An 11,850-nucleotide genomic window follows, 5' to 3' on the forward strand; every position below is an offset into this window, starting at 1 on the left:
TTTCCTTGTGGCTCAGCTGGTAAAGAATCCGCCTGCAGTGTGGGAGACCTGGGTTCAATCCCTGGGTTGGGAAGATCCCCTGGAGAAGGGAAAGGCTACCCACTCCAGTATTCTGGCCTGGAGAATTCCATGGACTGCACAGTCCGTGGGGTCGCAAAGAGTCGGACACGACTGAGCGACTTTCACTTTCAGTAACACTTCAGATTCATTTACTCATTCTACCTCCTGTGGTGTCCATCTTACCAATTTTAAACCTAACTTTGGGTAACCCGAGATCTGTCCACTTCCTCTGCTCCTACACACCACAATGTTGCTACAAAAGTCATGAAATTACACTGCTGGAACTTCACTCCCATTTGAAGGTTCTTTATTTCATCTTTCAGTGAATTCCCATTAATTTCCTGAAGGAGCTCTCCCAATCTTCTTCATCCTAACTTGAAAAGTAGCTCTTCTCCTGCAGCCTTCATTTCCTTTCTGTTCAGTGGGGAAGATAGTCAGCATACCTCTCACACTCTGATGGATGTAGGATCTTGTTTAAAAAGTTGGTTCAGGTCTCATGTGCCTGGTGATGCCAATGCTACAGACCATGTTTTGAGTAGTCTCAAATGAGCTCCAAGTTTATTTAAAAATAATTATAATACAACACTCAGGATTCTATGTCCTGAGTCATAGCCTCACTCTCACTCTCGGCAGATGAACTTAGCAGGAACTAAGAACCATCTGTTAAGAGCCTCATCAGTTTTTGCTCTTTCCAACAACTTTCTGCCCTCACCTTTTTCTTACTTTTCTAGGTTAGTTTTTCTACCTGCATCCATACTATCCTTTCTTGCTAACTTCAGAACTTGTCCTCTCAGGTAATCTCTTTCCATGGGCTCTTTCTCTCATCTTTGGGCTTGCCTGGTGGCTCAAATGGTAAAGAATCTGCCTGCTATACAGGAGACCCAAATTCAATCCCTGGGATTGGAAGATCCCATGGAGAAGAGATTGGCTACCTATTCCATGGACAGAGGAGCCTGGTAGGCTACAGTTCACGGGGTCACAAAGAGTCAGACACGACTGAGCAGCTAACACTTTCACTTTTCCCTCATCTAACTACAAATTCCTTTGGGCTTCTAGCCTGACATGTACTTCCCTAGGCATAGTGTAACAGCCAGACTTCTCAGAGGAAGGAGCCATCTCTACCCTTGGTTTCTTTCCAGTTCTCCATTTGCAGCTGAGCATTTCTACCTTGGTAGCCTGTGGACCCTCAACCACTATGAAAACAACTCCTCTTCACCCCCACAAAGTGATCTCCTGCCTTACTTTATTTTTCCTGCTCCTTACCTCTTACTTACTTACTTACTTATTTACTCAATTAGCAAATCATGTCGATTTTACCTTCAAAATATCTGTCACAGGCTAGTTATTCAACTCTTAACTACCTCTCCAAAGGAAATAATTCTTTTTGAAAAAGGTTTGTACATGAAGATATTCTTCATAATAATGTTATTGAGAAGAATAACAAAATTGGGAATAATGAAATGTTCAAAACAAGGTAAGGAAGAGACAAATATAATTTTAAATGTTACAGTGATTAAAATGATACTCTGTGTCTTGGCATGGGTTAAGATTTTGTTGATTCCACAGTGTTACATTTTGTTGATTCCACAATCTTTGGGTTCTGGGATTGTAGTTGATTTTTAGTTCTCTTTGTCTTCTGCACAATTTGAAACAGATACTTGAGTAACAGACCATTAGGATTCTCTCTGTCTCCATTTCCACTGAGGCACAAATGTCAGTACATACCAAGATTCCCAGGTGAGTGTGAGGCAGACACTGCACATGCAGAATTTACAAAAGGAATAAAGGAGACTCTGCCTCACAGATCCTGGCCCCTCGGTTCAGTTCAGTCGCTCAGTCATGTCCAACTCTTTTGCAACCCCATGGACTGTAGCATGCCAGGTTTCTCTGTCCATCACCAACTCTTGGAGCCTACTCAGACTCATCCATCGTGTCAGTGATGCCATCCAACCATCTCATTCTCTGTTGTCCCCTTCTCTTCCTGCCTTCAATCTTTCCCACCATCAGGGTCTTTTCTAATGAGTTGGTTCTTCGCATCAGGTGGCCAAAGTATTGGAGTTTCAGCTTCAGCATCAGTCCTTCCAATGAATATTCAGGACTGATTTCTTTTAGGATTGACTGATTGGATCTCCTTGCAGTCCAAGGGACTCTCAAGAGCCTTCTCCAACACCACAGTTCAAAACCATCAATTCTTCTGTGCTCAGCTTTCTTTATAGTCCAACTCTCACATCCATACATGACTATTGGAAAAACCATTGCTTTGACTAGACGAACCTTTGTTGGTAAAGTAATGTCTTGCTTTTCAATATGCTGTCTAGGTTGGTCATAGCTTTTCTTCCAAGGAGCAAGTGTCTTTTAATTTCATGGCTGCAGTCAGCATCTGCAGTGATTTTGGAGCCCCAAAAAATAAAGTCTCTCACTGTTTCCATTGTTTCCCCATCTATTTGCCATGAAGTGATGGGTCCAGATGCCATGATCTTCATTTCTGAATGTTGAGTTTTAAGCCAACTTTTTCACTCTCCTCTTTCACTTTCATCAAGAGGCTTTTTAGTTTTTTGCTTTCTGCCATAAGAGTGATGTCGTCTGCGTATCTGAGGTTATTGGTATTTCTCCCGGTAATCTTGATTCCAGCTTGTGCTTCATCCAGCCCAGCATTTCGCATAATATACTCTGCATATAAGTTAAATAAATACTCCTTTCCTGATTTGGAGTCAGTCTGTTGTTCCGTGTCCAGTTCTAACTGTTGCTTCTTGACCTGCATACAGATTTCTCAAGAGGCAGGTCAGATAGTCTGGTATTCCCATCTCTTTAAGTATTTTCCACAGTTTGTTGTGATCCACACAGTCAAAGGCTTTGGCGTAGTCAATAAAGCAAAAGTAGATGTTTTTCTGGAACTCTCTTGCTTTTTCAATGATCCAACGGATGTTGGCAATTTGACCTGTGGTTCCTCTGCCTTTTCCAAATCCAGCTTGAACAACTGGAAGTTCATGGTTCATGGACTGTTGAAGCCTGGCTTGGAGAATTTTGAGCATTACTTTGCTAATGTGTGAGATGAGTACAATTGTGCAGTAGTTTGAACACTCTTTGGCATTGCCTTTCTTTAGAATTGGAATGAAGACTGACCTTTTCCAGTGCTGTGGCCGCTGCTGAGTTTTCCAGATTTGCTGGCATATTGAGTGCAGCACTTTCACAGCATCATCTTTTAGGATTTGAAATCCCCTCAACCAGGCCAAAGATGTAAGAGAGTCAGAAGAAGGAAAAAGATAAAGATGTTTCTTTATAGAGAGCTGTGGCCAGGTTTCCGGTTCCTTGGTGCCCTCTGACCTTAGGACCCTGGGAAATCGCCTCAATAGGAAGACTTGGGGCTCCTTCAGCAGTCTAGGGAAGTCACCAACCTCAGTGAAAGCTGAAGCCTCTTTGGATGGGCCTGACTCTGCCAGCAAAGCTAGAAGATGACAGCAGAGCTGACGAGGGACACTGGAAATGAGCCAGAGAGGGCTGCTGCCCTAAAGCTGCCCCAAGGGCCAGATGGAGGCCAGCTGGTTGGAAAGAGAGTTGCCTTACTTTTTCTTAGCCTGGAGGGGAACTTCTAGATGGCCAGGGGTTGAGGAAAGAGTACAGGTAGCCACCTACATATAAAAATAGATGGACTCAGCAGAGAACCACCAAAGAGCCTAGAAAAGTGGCCAAGCAGGAAGCATCCATTTTAACTATCTGTCAGGCTCACCAGAGACACCAGCTATAAACAGCTGCTAGGCCTAGAAAGCATTAAGACACCCAGCCTTACCTGTCCTCCACCTTGGCTGGTGGAGGTGGCTGGTATGAGGGAGGGAGGTGTAAAATTGAGCCAGGAGTGGTCAGGAAGGAAAAGTCAACCATGCCCCCACCCCTTTCCACTGGAAGCTTTAGTGTGAAACTGACCTAAGCTGGCAGGAAAAAAATGATACAGTACTGCTTAGAATCTGTTGGTATAGAACTGTGTATTCTAATTTCTGAACTGATACTGCATTGGTGACTTAAAGTGACCATAGCACTGCATATTATCTAAGAGGAACAGAAAAGTAAGGGGGCTTTCCAGAGTTTTTGTCTAAGGCAGGAAAAATGAAAGGAAGAGTGGGAGAACGAAAGTCAGATTGTAGTTTTATCAGCCTGTTCATCATGCTTGTCACCAGAACCCAGGTGCCCCCTTGTGCTCGCTTCCATCATCTCTTGCCCTCATAAAGGTAGCCACTGTCTAGTCTTCTAATAGTACAGATTTTTTTTTTTGCCTGTTTTTATGTTTTATGTAAATGGAATCATTCAGGATGTGTTTTTTTGTGCCTGGCTTCTTTCATTCAGTATTGTGGGAGGTTCATCTGTATTGTCACATGTAATTGTATCTCATTCATTTTCATTATTCTGTAATGTTCTATAGTCTGAATATGGACTTCCTGGTGGCTCAGACAGTAAAGAATCTGCCTGCAATGCAGAAGACCCAGGTTTGATCCCTGGGTCGCAAAGATCCCCTGGAGAAGGGAACAGGTACCCAGTCCACTATTCTTGCCTGGAGAATCCCATGGACAGAGGAGCCTGGGGGGCTGCAGTCCATGGGATCACAAAGAGTTGGACACAACTGAGTGACTAACACCAGTGTGAATATACCACAATTTATCCATTCTGCTTTGATGGGCATTTGGATAGCTTCTAGGCTTTGCCTATTAGAAATAGTGCTATGAATAGTTTATCATGTTTAATGAGCAGAGAGCTATTTTAAAATCTCTGGCATCTTATTTCCTTTCCATTCCCCTAACTACCACCCCACTTCACACCTTCTCAAACTTTCACTTGGACTAATAGCAGTAGCCTCCTGATTGATATCCCCATCTACAGTTCATAAATATACCAAGTTTATCTTCTGGGAGTGTAATGCTCATCATGCCATTTTCCTTACTCGGAAACATTAAATGTCTCCCCATTACCTTCCAGCCACAGCAGTTCCTTTACTTGGCATTCAAGGCCTCCTCCCTGCATTTGTACTCCAGAACATTTTTGTGTCCCAGTCAGGCTAAGCCATTGCCATGACCTAAACACAGACTCTTTTTTTCTTCCTCTGTCTCCCTGTTGTTGGCCACTCCCAGTCCACGTTGCATCATGGTGCCACTCAAACTGCCCCTAACAGCTAACAAATCTGTCAGAGTTCTTGTCCCCCCAGGCTGAGCTCAGACATATTTCTTTCAGCAGGCAGCTTGCATTCCCTGTGGCCATGGTCATTTCCCATCTGCCGTGCTCTGTTGGACACTACCTTATGTATCATGAGCTGCCCCGTACTTAGCATTGCTCTCATTTGTTTCATCTTTCTTGCCCACTGAATTCCAGTGGGGCCCCATCCGTCTCATCTGTGTGTCTCCAGAGCAACCGGTCCAGCTGCTTGCCCATAGAAGAGGCTCAATAAATGCTGGTTGAATTATTTTGGAGAAGTTGTTTGAAAATGTCTTCCTGATTTTTACCTCTGATTCCCACTTCTCCTTTGAGTGAATTCCCCCTCTTGCTCCTTGGTATTTTGTGTGTGTGCTGGCTAGCTCAGGAGCATAGTCTTTGGCGTCTGGTGCTTTGACTGATCTTCAAGAAATAATGATAACCTCTCAATGCCACCCTCTTTGATCATACTATTTAACCCCCTCCATGTTTTAAAAGAATTAAATATTTATTAGGCATCTACATAGACTATGAAAACTGGAATAAAATTTGCTCTGCACCTGTAAGATATCATTTCAGAGTCTCTAGTCTGGAAAAGTGTTTAATCTGTTGTCTATGGTTGATTCTTGAAACTTGCCTTTTTCTCACCACGATGGATGAATTGCACACTAGGAGAAGTTTGCGGATCTCAGCTGCGGTTTATCAAAGCAAGCAGAAAATAAAACTGGAGCACTCTGCTGCTTTCCCATCGGTACCTGGGTTCTCAAGAACTAGTTCCTAAATTAGTGACTGAAAATATTGGTTATAATGATTAGACACCTCATTCATTTGCTCTCTCTCCCCCAGTTATCTCAAGAGAACTTGGGCTTATTCTGAGCACCAGCGATGACTTAATTTTGCGGTGAGAAAATAGGAATGAGAGGAAGCCAATTAGGAAACCTCAAGGAAGAGGAAGTATCTCCAGGCTGAAGGGAAGGCTGTTGAGTCTTATTTCCTCTCTGTTCTTGACTCATCCTCTCAGTGCCTGACCAAATTCTGCACCCCCCTTTCCCCACCTGATCAGGGGGCTGGAATGGGTGTGAGGTGAAATTGGAGTTAGTAGAGTGAAGGAAGTCAAATAACATTCACAAAGACCCCAAGATATAGGGATGCGCCATGGGTGTGAAAATCTCATTGAACTGACTGATGCTTACAATTCCCATCCTCTGTCCACATTCATGGCTGAGGCTACATGTGTGCAGGACAGGGTGGGTAAGAACTGGCTGCTTTCAAAGTTAACAAAACAGACTGAGTTTCACTTCTGAACAGTCGCAGCATACAGTGTAGCCTGGTGCAGTACTTGGCTTCCTTCTTGCTAGAGAAAGAGCAAAACAACCACCGATGCAGGCTTTATTCACCGGTGTCCCCTCCTTTCACAAAGGCAGAAGCAAGTCTTTAGTAGGTGACTTATTTTCTTTGTAGTGCTTAATATATTTTTCCTCCATGCCTTTAAGGGTAGGTACAGCATGCTCACCTGTTTGAGAGAAGACATCAAGGTGGTGGTCACCAGGTGATCTCTGGCCAGCGTCAGATCCAAATCCAGTGCTTGACACTTGGAGCAAAGCCCGACCCTGTTCAGGACTCGGGCCCCTCCCTTCCCCAGTCTTATTTTTCACTGGAACATTTGCTGTTCTCTCAAGCTCTGAAGGGCTTCCTGTGTTATCATGCCTAAGGGGAAGTTGTATGTTAAAAACCACCAACGGTTAAGCCCAGACCAGCTGGCGTCTTCCATTGCTGCTTCCAGTACTCTGGGGAGACCCATGAGAATTCTTAGTGTTTCTCTAAGTCCTTGGCTTTCAGAAATGAGCTCAGTCATCCGTCAAGCATTGGGTCTTCCTTTAAAGGGGGAGTTTGGAAAAACAAGAGAAGCATCAAAAGTTGTAAGAGGGTAATTCTAAAGTTGTTACAGCTAAAAATCAAGGGTGACCTGAAAGCTAAAGGTTTTGGCTCTCTAGAAGGAGTTCCTGGATAGATATAGTTAAGTAAAATGTCCTTTGGGTTGAGCCAATACAAGTTTATTCCCTTTCAAATCAAAGGACAGTGTTACCATTTTTGGAGATGACTGATCGAATTCCAGGCACAGAATTATATAGACTGGTAAGGAAAGGGCAGAGTAGCAGGGCAATGATAATTTGTGACTGCTGTGTCGACAGACACCATATTGTATCCACCACTGGTACTGGAGAGTGAGAGAAACACACGCTGGGTGTTATGGCCAAGAGCACTGGGGAATATTACTTTACTGGAATGTGGTTCGAAGAGATTTTGAGCAGAAGCATAACCATGTGCCTCATGTAAGTCACAGTAGCACATCCCACACCACATTTGAGGCTCCATTGGTCGCTCTCCTTTGCCCATAAATTGTATAGTAGAACTGGAGTACAGAGAAATCACCGTTTTCTCTTTCCCCAGGACTCAGCCAGAATGACAGCTCTTAGGTACCCTACCATAGTTGCTGGGGTACAGAAAGAACTTAAGGACTTCGATTGGTATGAGAAAGATACAAATAGAACCAGGTTCTTGCCCTCAGTCCTCTACTGAGGCACCTGATTGGTGATGGTCTGACCAGGGAGCTACCTCGCTTCAGGTGATCAGCCAGAGCCGCTATGTGTCCAGCTCTTTCATGGCCACAGTGGACTTCTGGGGCATCCTAACTCTCCTAAGATACTCTACCTGCCAGTGTTTCAACACCTGCTTATCACACGGAAACACAGATACGCTTCATTTGTATATTCCCTGGTTCACTGAAACCACCAGCAGAGCATCCTAAGCCAAGGGCTAAATTCTTATATCGCCTTTAAACGCCATGTGATTCAGCGTGTCTGCAGTCCCTGGGAATCTACGCTGCTTCTTTACCTTTGCCTTGTGGGTAACCCCTACCTTCCACCTACCTCCACCCCCAGGGGAGAATGTGGGCCTTGCCAAATGGAGGCCCCCAGGAGATTTTCCAAGACTCACGAGATGTCAAGTCATCTCTAAAATTTTTCAAAAAACCAGAAAGTCATTTCAGAATGTCTAACTTAGTGGCCCCACAGAGAGGAAGATCAAATTTTCCACACAGACACAGCAAGTCTGCCCCCATAGGCTTGTGTTAAAGCTGCAGGAGTATTCGTACCCAGACTTTCATGAAAGCTCCCCAGCCCAGGGGGAAGTCCACCTGGGTGAGCAGTTAAGCTGCTGCTTGACACCCAAGGCACATATTCTTGAAGTCTCTGTTTCCTGGGGATTTCCCTTAGCAATGGAATTAGCAAAGGGTTCGTCTTTCTGAAAGGTTTCCCAGAGGAAATCTATTTGCCTGTGAAAAAAACCTCAAATTCTAATATAAAATCTCTGGCCTTTTAGGTTTTTGAGTTCGGATTTCTCATTTATTCACAAATCTCTTCGAATAAAAACAGTTCAACATAGTACAAAACCCAAGTGGTGAGAATGCATATTCACTGAATGATCAGAGTGCTTACTTCATGCCAAGCACTGATGATACACTCAGGAGCAGATATGGCCACTGCCCTCAAGGAGCCTGATATTCTAATTCTAGCTTTCAGTTTGCACTGTATTGAAAATGAAGTTGACTCCTTGCAGGAAGTATCCTTTAGGGTAATTGTGTTGTTGTTGTTCAGTCACCAAGTCTTGTCTGACTCTGTGACCCCCGTGGTCTGCAGCACACCAGGCCTCTCTGTCCCTCACCATTAATAAGTATATGCCATGCAAAATCCTAGGCCTCTTTTAGGGCCCAGCTTAAATGCAACCTCAACAGAGGATCAGAATTTATTTGAGCCTATGAAATAATTCTCATAGCCAATGTGTGTGTGATTTTAGATATTCCATCATTGCATGGCAGGGTACACCCAGGGTGCTTCACTGAGAGTCATGTCTATGTGGGAAGGAAAGGCAGTTATGAAAAAATTTCTCAGTTGTTCCCTTGTCTTTCTACAGTTTTCAGTTCATTTACTGAACTTTTATGAGCCAATCCCCATAGCAAGGGTCATAGAGAATACAAAGATAAAAGGTATTCAGGCTCTGCTCATCTTTCTTTCTGTGCTACACTGGGTCTTTGCTGCTGTGCACGGGCTTACTCTCGTTGCAATGTGAGGGCTTCTCATTGTGGTGGCTTCTCTTGTTGTGGAGCACAGGCTCTAGCCTTGCTGGCTCAGTAGCTCTGATGCACAGGCTTACTTGCTCCCCAGCATGTGGAATCTTCCCAGACCAGGGATCGAGCTCATATCCCCTGCATTGGCAGGCAGATTCTTAACCACTGGACTACCAGGGAAGTCCTGCTTTGGCAATCTTTAGTGAAGCCTATTAGAGCTCTTTTAAGTTAAATCACATGATTACCAATATGTGATGCTTTTGACCTATAAAAATGGCCATTTTATTTGGTTCAGAGTAATAAAAATTCAAATTATATGCACTGGGCATATAGGGGGAAAGAGGCAGATCGGTGAATCTGAGCTTCTTAGCTGAGGAGATGGGAATGAGTGTCCTTACAGGAGGAATAGGGGAGTGAGGGAACTGGAGAGCTTGAGGAGGGATCAGGCAGTGTATCTCAGAGCTGTGCCATGGAATGTAGCCCTGCAGTGGAAATAGGAGGATGAACTGCAAGACAAGGCTGAAAAGAAAGGCACAGGTCAGCTAAGTTCAAGACTAAATTTTATTGAGTACCTCAAAGAAGTCTGGGCAGAGAAGCAACTCAATGAGATGTTGCTCAGGAAAATGATTCCAAGAGTGTGATCAACAGGAAGAGACTCTACTGTGCCAGACCATGCCAACTGGTCTTAATCCAGGCAGTGGCAGTGGGAGTGAGAAGCAGAAGGAGTTATCCCATAGGGAGAATCAACAGGATTTGGTTACTGGAAGGCTGCAATCACAGTCATCATTTAATGAGTGCTTATTATGTGCTAGGTATCTTGTCTGGTACCTCAGTTTCTTGCCTTCTCTCATCTAATCTCCTAAACAGCCCCCATAAAGAGAATCCACCCTTGAGGAGGTTGCATAAGGTCAGATATCTGGTAACTGTCACAAATGGGATTTAAATTCAAGTTTAAATAGAAAGGGATGCACTCCTAGCCTCTGTGCTATAAGGGAATTCATTCATTCAGCTAAAACTTATTGAGCACTTTAATATATGCTAGGTATTGTTCAAGCTACCTGAGCTGTACAAGTGAACAAAACAAAGATTCCTGCCCTCTTGGCCCTTGGGTTGGGTGAGGAGAGACAATAAACAGTGAGCAAAATTATGAATTATATGATGGAAAAGAGGAGAGCAGAATAAGAAGGATCAGAATTACCTGGGGAGGTTTAGGAGAATTGACAACTATTGCAAGGGTTTGAGGACTTGGAAAATGTATTGTGAGGGAAGGGAACTAACTGGCTTGGGAGAAAAGAGATGGAATGAGGTGTGTTCTGTTTTAAACATGTTAGGTTTGGAGGTACTATGTGTCTCAATGTGAAAAATACCCCATAGGCGATTAGAGAAGACTCAGCACTGGAGACTGATACAGCCAGAGACCTAGTTTTGAGGAAATACCATCATAGAGGGGGTTGTTGAGTGAGTTCAGCCTCCAAGCAACCTTACAGAGAGGTCGTTTTATCTATGACTATTCAGGTGAACTTTTGGAGTTATAGTCTAAGGGGCTTGCTCAGAGTCTAAGAAAAAAAAGTACTCAGTGTCAGGAGGAGTTGGTCCTGAGGATAGGGACCTAAACCTAGGAACACCTTTCATCAGGACACTTGGGAATCAGAGGGAGCCGGAAAGTACCCTGTGTGCCAGAAATGATGTCTGCACTTAGTATTTTCTTAATTGAGTTTCAGTTTTGGATTTTCTTTTTTAGTAATGAAACAGAAGTTTATTTTTTAAAAAATACTCTTGAGAAACTAGAACTTCCTTAAGAAACTCCTTAGGAGGCTCTTAAAATTTTTTTCCTTTAAATGGAAAGTGAGTTTAAGAGGAAATACATTAAAGAGGTAAGAATTCCTTCTTCAATATTACTTGCAACTGGTATTGAAGTGCCAGACTCTTGTTATAGCTGGCTTTCCTAGTACACAAGCTGTTGGGCCAGCTACACTAGTTTAACATCTGATTTGCATTTTACAGTCACTAAACAGAAGTGTGTGTCTTGGGGTAGGTCAAAACAGGCACATTTTACAGTTTCAAAAGTCACTTGCTGTTCTCCCAGAGCTACCTTGCCTGTTTGGAAATTATTCTCATTACTTCATCTACCACAAGCCTGCTTTGAGCCTTGTCCCTTCCGTTCTTGTTCATTATCAATCAAGGCTACTGATTCCTTTATTACACCTATATTGCCTATTGTTAACCGCTCAGTTGTGTCTGATTCTTTGTAATTCTGTGGACTGTAGCCCACCAGGCTCCTCTGTCCATGGAATTCTTCAGGCAAGAATACTGGAGTGGGTAGCCATTCCCTTCTCCAGGGGATCTTCCAGACCCAGAGACCTAGGTCTCCTGCATTGCAGGCAGGTTCTTTACCGTCTGAGCCATCAGGGAAGCCCCATTACACCTATATTTCAACTTAAGTTCCACTTTTAAGACAAAACTGACCAGAGCTCCTGGCCAAAGGAAGA

Source organism: Bos mutus, chromosome 21, assembly GCF_027580195.1.
Source record: "Bos mutus isolate GX-2022 chromosome 21, NWIPB_WYAK_1.1, whole genome shotgun sequence".
Classification (NCBI taxonomy): domain Eukaryota; kingdom Metazoa; phylum Chordata; class Mammalia; order Artiodactyla; family Bovidae; genus Bos; species Bos mutus.